A 7,657-nucleotide genomic window follows, 5' to 3' on the forward strand; every position below is an offset into this window, starting at 1 on the left:
CCTCTAGAGCAGTGGTTCTCAGCCTTCCTAATGCTGCGACCCTTTAATACATTTCCTCATGTTGTGGTGACCCCCAACCATGAAATTATTTTCCTTGCTACTTCATAGCTATAATTTTGCTACTGTTATGAATCATCATGTAAATATCTGATATGCGGGATGTATTTTCATTGTTACAAATTGAATATAATTAAAGCATAGTGATGAATCACAAAACACTGTGTCATTATATATTGTGAAATACTTATTTCTAATGACAAATAAATGAAAATTTGTCTTGCAGCATGGTGTAGCATGGGTAAGTCTTCACGCCAGTCCCGTAGATGGGCGTATCTGCATGTGGGCGGACCCGCCTGGAGACCGATAGAGGAGCGGTGTCTCGGTTCCTAAGTCCATCAGAAATATGTGTTTTCTGATGGTCTTAGGCAACCCCTAGGAAAGGGTCATTCAATCCCCAAAGGTTCGCGACCCACAGGTTAAGAACGGCTGCTCTATAGAATGCTCAACAGAAACATTTTGTCATCGTAGACAAGGACCATCCAGGGCTCATTTGTGGCAAAAGAGATGGTTGTCACGGAGACCAGTTACAGTATCTTAGATTGTCAGTCCACTCCCGTTTTTCATTTCTCTCCTGGCCACTCCTGGATGACTAATCGATATGGAACTCGGAATCACACATTAGAGTACATCACTCTCCAAAAGATTTTTATGACTTCTATAATTTCTCATAAGATCCAAGTAGGCATTTTTATGTAAAAAAGATGCATTCGTTACTCAAGCTTGAGAAATGCTATTATATTGTAAAGTCCAAATATATACTTTTAACATTCAAGACTTTTAGAATTTAGACCTAAACTAAAATTCCGGCTTTGTTGTCTACTGAACTGAACCCTAGTGGCACAGAGGTTCAAGCACACGACTGTGAACCAACAGTTCAGGGGTTCGAACTAAGCAGTCACTCCATTAGAGAAAGAAGCAGCAGTCTGCGTCTGTAACGATTGACATCCTCGGAAACCCCACGGGGCAGTAGAGTTTGTCCTCCTGGGGTCATACTGAGTAGGAATCGACTTGATGGTAATGGTTTTGGATGATGCACTAAATTCTTTACCTGTAGTTCCCAACTCTGATTATCCATCAAGAGCACTTTGAAAGCTTTCTCCAGATATGTATTTCTTGTTTAAAGATGACTTCAGGGGATAGTTTCAGTTGAAGGTTTAATGAACTTCAGGGCAATAATTTCAAAGAAGCATCCAGACTCAAGGGTTTAGAGACTCTGATTTAATTGCCTTGCTGTGAAAAGAATTGTAAGAAACTTTTCTTCATTTTCATTTCCCTTTTGCTTTTAAATGCTTCCCCTTTGATTCTGTTGCTTCAAATGGGTCTGTAAAAAACCAAACCCATGCCATTTAGTAGAATCTGACTGGAGGGTGGAAATCTGTAAGGAAGTAGGTGGCCTCCTTGTTTTCCCAAGGAGTGGCTAGTGGGTTTGAAGCTTTTGGTTAGCAGTCGAATATTACCCAACAGCCCCAGCAGGCTTCCTTGCTATCTTCAGACTGATTTCCTTATCAGCCTTCCAACCATGTGACTCTTCTACCTCCACCCTTCTGCTTTCCACCTCCTTATGCCCTGCTCCTACTTTCCACTTAATCAAATCCTACCCATTCTAAAGACAGCATAGACAAACACTCTCCCTGGCTGCACCAACTTGAATGCAACCCCTTCCTCTGGGGGCTCCAAGCCTGTTGTTTATCTTTACAATTTATCTCACACGGCATCCTGCACCTCCGGGGTCATCTTGATGGTTGCTCTGAATGATTTTTAACATGCTATGGTTATTTAACTCTCAATATGTTTTCGTTTTATCTCGCTAAATGCAATGAATGCTCCTTCTGACAAGAATGTGCTATTCTCTTTGGATGCGAAGTTCCTAGCCACTATTTTGCATAATGCTGACTTTTAAAACAATCTGTTACTTTGATGGCACATATCTAAAAATTATAAAATATGCTAAATAGTACTTAACATTTACAGAGCACTATATGATTTTTTAATCATTTTATTGGGCGCTCTTACAACTCTTATCACAATCCATCCATTGTGTCCAGCACATTTGTACATTTGTTTCCATCATCATTCTCAAAACACTTGCCTTCTATTTGAGCCCTTGGTATAAACTCCTAATTTTTTCCCCTCTCTCCCCAACCCCCTCCCTCACAAACCCTTGATAATTTATAAGTTATTATTTTGTCATATCTTACACTGTCTAACATTTCCCTTCACCCACTTCCTTGTTGTCTGTCCCCCAAGGAGGGGGTTATATGTAGATCCTTGTGATTGGTTCCCCCTTTCTATCCCACCTTCCCCTTACCTTCCTGGTATCGCTACTCTCATTATTGGTCCTTAGGGGTTCATCTGTCCTGGATTCTCTGTGTTTCCAGTTCCTATCTGTACCAGTGTACTTCCTCTGGTGTAGCCGGACTTGTAAGGTAGAAATGGAATCATGATAGCAGAGGAGAGGAAGCATTAAAGAACTAGAGGAAAGTTGTATGTTTCATCATTGTTACACTGAACCCTGACTGCCTGTCTCCTCCTCCCCATGATCCTTCTTTAAGAGGATGTCCAGTTGCCTACAGATGGGCTTTCAGTCTCCACTCTGCACTCCCCCTCATTCACAATGATATGATTTTTTGTTCTTTGATGCCTGATACCTGATCCCATTGACACCTCGTGATCTCACAGGCTGGTGTGCTTCTTCCATGTGGGCTTTGTTGCTTCTCAGCTAGATGGCCACTTGTTTATCTTCAAGCCTCTAAGACCCCAGATGCTACATCTTTTGATAGCCGGGCACCATCAGCTTTCTTCACCACATTTGCTTATGCACTTGCTTTGTCTTCAGCAATCCTGTCAGGAAGGTGAACATCATGGAATGCCAGGTTAATAGAATAAAGTGTTCTTGAATTGAAGGAGTACTTGAGTAAAGGCCCAATGTTCATTTGTTACCTTAATACCAAACCTATAAATATATGCACATATATCCCTTTCCCCATCATCATATATAAATATATTTACATATAGACATGCCAATAGTTAGACCTCTATAAATGTCCTTTGCCTCCTAGTTCCTTCCTCTATTTCATTTTACTTTCCTCTTGTCCCACTATCATTTGGGTTTCAGTTATACCTCTTGGTTACATTACCCTTGATCAAGCCCTACCAGGCTTCCTACCAGGCCTCGCCATTGATTTTGGATCACTTGTTGTTCCCTTATCCCTGGGTTTACTAACACACACTTCCTTTCCCCCGCCTTTCCCTTTCTCATGCACCCTGCCCCGAACCATCAGGCCCATTGTTTTCTCCTCCACATTGTCTATCCCACCTGTCCTATCCAGATAGACCTGAAGAGATAATAATATGCACAAAAACAAGACAGAGCAAAACAAAGCAACAAAAGAAAATAAAATAACAACAAAACAATGACCAAAAAAATAGTCTGTAAATAGTTCAAGGTCTGTTTGTTGACCCTTAGGAGTGTTTTCTGGTTGAGTCTGATGGGGTGCCACGCCCTAGTCCCAAAGTCTATTTTTGGTATTCCTGGGGACTTCCTTGCTCTGCTCCCCTTGCTGTTTGGTTGCACCCCCTTAGTGTTTTGCCTCAGTGTGGTGGGGTCAGATTTGGTGCAATTCCCACACCGTACCTCCAGTGTTGTCCCCTGAAAGGCTATGGGTTAGTGAGGGATGTTGTGTCTTGTAGTGGGGCCGGCCCTATGGTCCTCTCTGTGCATTGGCTGCTCTGAGCAGGGATATTGTCCTCAAGGCTTGGTGGGCCAGGATGTGCTACACTCTTTCTCCTCCCCCTTCATTTGCTCCTGTGTGCTCTGATCAGACCTGTCTCTCTCCCTGAGCTACAGCTTCAGTGCCGTCCTCTGAAGTCAATTCTTCTGGGGGGGTGGAGGGAGAGGGGAGGCCGTCCATGTAGTTGAGATTGGGGCCAGCTCCTCAGACCTCTCTGTTGGTTCCCTGCTTCATGCCGGTATGTTGCATTCACATCTTGGAGCACAGGGCTATAGTCTGGTCCCTCTTTCCCTGTGGAGATATAAACAATACCCTCCCCTTGGGTGGGTTAGTGCCCTATTCCCCAACTACCAATGTCTTTTTTTTTTACTTCTTATCTATCATCTTTTTAACCAGATGAAAATTGGCACTTCCATCATCAGGTCTGGAAAAAAGGTTTGGAGAAGCCTAACATCTTCACCTAGGTCACACGTATTAAGTGACAGAGCAAAAAAGACAATTACAGTGGCCAAACGCTTACCATCGTGCTTTATTTTTTATGAATCATGCATTCATTATTCATTTTTCATGGCAAGAGTTTTATTTTAGGTGAAGGTAAGTAAAAAACTATTGCTACTTTTGGTATCTAATTGGCATACATAAGCAAGACATGTTTCAACACGGCTCTGCATCTGTGAATGGTTTCAAGGAAGTTCTATCAGGAGTGCACTTGTTTTAGTCTCATCAAGGTGCCTTTAAAAAGCAGTCCAGTCACAATAACAGTTTCCAAAGGGATCTGCTGTGCCAGTTCAATTCAAGGCAGAGAATTCAGCTCAGCAGGTTATGGTGAGTGATTCTGAGATTTCACAGTGGAAATCTTGACAGATGGTTTTTAAAGACACATGACGATCATTGGAGAGGGGTATAATTATGAAGACGCTTCAAGAACATTGAAAACTACATGGCTGAAGAAAAGGCCAGGAAAGATGCGAGGAGGAAATTTTTGTCATCATGACAACGTGCCTGCGCTTCAAGGGTAGCATGGGCTCTCCTCTGAGAATTTTGTTTGGAATGAATTACCCCATCGCCCCTACAACCCTGACCTTGCCCCTTAGACTTCCTTTTGTTTGTTTCCAAAGCCCAAGGATCATTGAAAAGGAAAACTATTGGAGCACCTCCAGGATACAAAAGCAGCTGTCTCAACATAGTGCAAATCAAAGAATGCAGGATTCTTTGGGGGGAAAGTTACCAAAAAGCAACAAAAAAACAAACTCACTGTCATCGAATCAATTCTGACTCATAGTGACCCTATAGGACAGGGTAGAAGTGGCCGCTGTGGGATCCTGCGATCGTAAGGGAGTAGAAAGCCTCTTCTTTCTCCCACTGAGGAACTGGTGCTTTGAACTACTGACCTTGCCTAATGTGTAACCACTCCCCCACCAGGACTCCTCTTGGGGAAGGATTAGAGAGATGGAAACTGCCGTTAGACATGTATAGGCTTAGCTTGAGATTGTGTTGAGAAAAAACTAACTTTACATTTGGAAATTTTTGTTTAATAAAAAGTTTTGTTAGGTGGCTAGAAACAGGAACCAGGGGTTGTTCCTCTACATACCAAAGCCCGCCCTCCGCCCCCACCCCATTACAGGAAGCCAACAAAAGCACCAATTCAAAGTAGGCCAGGTGGCCAGTACACCTAGGTTGGCCCAAACTAGGCCAGGTGGGTTTAATTCAGCCAATGGGGTCAACCAGTACCACCAGCCACGCCTCCCAGCCGAAGGCCTTAAAGGCAGAAACCGGGAGACCACCACTCGCTTTTCCAGCAGCTCCTGGCCTTCCACTCGGCTGTGCCATGGACTCTGCGGCACAGGCTGCCGTGTGTGATGTGCAGTCCCGTGAGTTGCCGGTGTTCACTAACTGTAAAACCTGAAACATCTTCTGTCCTTTATAAAAGCCCACTTGGATCACAAACCAGGATTTGGCATGAATTCTTTCTTGTGGAAGCCAAGTATCGAGGTATTTCCCACCCAAGAAACCTAACAGTTTCTATGATTTTTGCAGCAAGGCTAATTATAAATTGGACATTTAATGATGGGTAGAAAATTGAAAACTTTCTAGGCCCTGAGAATAAGTATACATGAATACCCAAAATGTAGGTTTCAGTAAGAATTTTGCCTTGGCTGATTCTTACTGTCTGTGAGAGACAACTGTTTAGGAAGGTAGGGTTGATGAGAAAGACCTTAGAATGTCAGGATAATTACTGTTGTCCCAATCTTCCAGTCAACAGTTAGTGCGTATCTGATCATTTCAGTGATTCCTTATACTATCTTTAAAATTTGATTTGTTCTAAGAATAATTCTGGGTAAAACCATTTTATTAACTGACCAAAGCTCTTCATTTTCTTTTTGAATTGAGGTAAAACCATTAAACACAGCTCGCAAGAAAATACAATGACTAGTGAACTATAAGAGTTTGGAACCTCATTAGTTGTCCATGTAATACTTTTGTATCACTTCTCGGCATTTTGCCCAAGATCAAGTGTAATACTTTCGCAAATTCATACAACTGTACAGTCTACTTAAGCTAAGTTTAATGTTAACTGAAAGTCCTACATCAAAGACTTAAGACACTTGGAATATTGCTTTTGCAGTGACTGTTGTTTAGTAACAACATAAGAATTACTGGGACACCGCAGGCAAAGGACTCTAGTTTTTTAAAATCACTTAGCTAGCGTGATGTGTACTGTGTCCTCCTCCTTTGGGGATGTGTCTGAAAGTTCTCAGGAGAGCATGCAACTGCTCCTCAGTGCCCCCCCCCCCTTTTGCTTCAGATGGTGTGCAGTAACTATGACGTCACGGTGAACGTGAGGGCTGAGATGATCGTGCTAGCATCTCCGTAAATTTAAGACGTAAGCAAGCCAGCATATTTTTCAATTTTCTTTCGTCTGTCCAAGGCCTCGTTTCCTACAAAGCCACTTAGAAACAATTTGTTGTTGTTTTTGTTAAGTAAGTGCAGCTTTGAGATTCCATTCTGTTGCCGGACAACTCTCTTGAATCAGCATCAAATTCTTTGGAATACTGCAGATTTTCTTTAGCAGTAGATAAACAGAAAGCACACCGCACGCTCAACTGAATGAGAAAGTTCTTTAAAGACATCATGACTCAAAGTGGGCCCTTTGTTCTTGGGTTGAAGGACTTTGCATAGCTGAGGTTTTTACCTGCTTGAGGGAAATGGCAAAGGCTTAAATTGTTCTAAAAATTTAAACCCACACACACCAAAACAAAAACAAACTTAGATTCAGCCTGTACTAACTATGGCTGAAGAAAAAAGGAATATTAACACTTTCATTACAGCACTGTGGTTCCCTTTCGGATTTGTGACACAGGCACATCTCATGCACATTCTAAGAGAATTCTATTTTCTCAGTGTCACTAGCGGTGTTACAAACCACTAACATTGTTTTACAGCAAGTTCAAAACTTTTCTAAGTATTGAAATCAATGCTTTTAAGGACAGACTGGAATGTTACAAATGATTTTTCTTTTGCAAGATACAAAAATAGATATGCTTCCATGGAATGCCTTAATCATTTATCCGGTCATTCTCATCTTTTGGTTCTTCTTCGTCTGAGTACATGGTTGGCTCCTCCCGGGCCTTCAGCAGTTTGCCCATGTGATGATATTGGTGTCCGTGCCACCTGCCACTAGCCCCCGCAAACAATCCTGTACAGCAGGAAGACACGGAGGCCAAGCAGCTGAGCATGTAGGTCAGCGGTTCTCCACTTGTGGGTTGCGATCCCCTTGGAGGTCCAAGGACTCTTTCACAGGAGTCACCTAATACCATCAGAAAACACATAAATATTTCACAATATATAATTACATATTGTTTTAT

At 42.3% G+C, this 7,657-nt stretch overlaps 1 pseudogene; it reads left to right on the forward strand.

Annotated features, from left to right (window-relative positions):
* Positions 1 to 6,666, forward strand: part of LOC142451553 (aldo-keto reductase family 1 member C1-like) — a 30,439-nt pseudogene extending 23,773 nt beyond the window's left edge.
* The last annotated feature ends 991 nt before the right edge of the window (positions 6,667 to 7,657 follow it).

Source organism: Tenrec ecaudatus, chromosome 6 (genome assembly GCF_050624435.1).
Source record: "Tenrec ecaudatus isolate mTenEca1 chromosome 6, mTenEca1.hap1, whole genome shotgun sequence".
In the NCBI taxonomy this organism is placed as follows: Eukaryota; Metazoa; Chordata; class Mammalia; order Afrosoricida; family Tenrecidae; genus Tenrec; species Tenrec ecaudatus.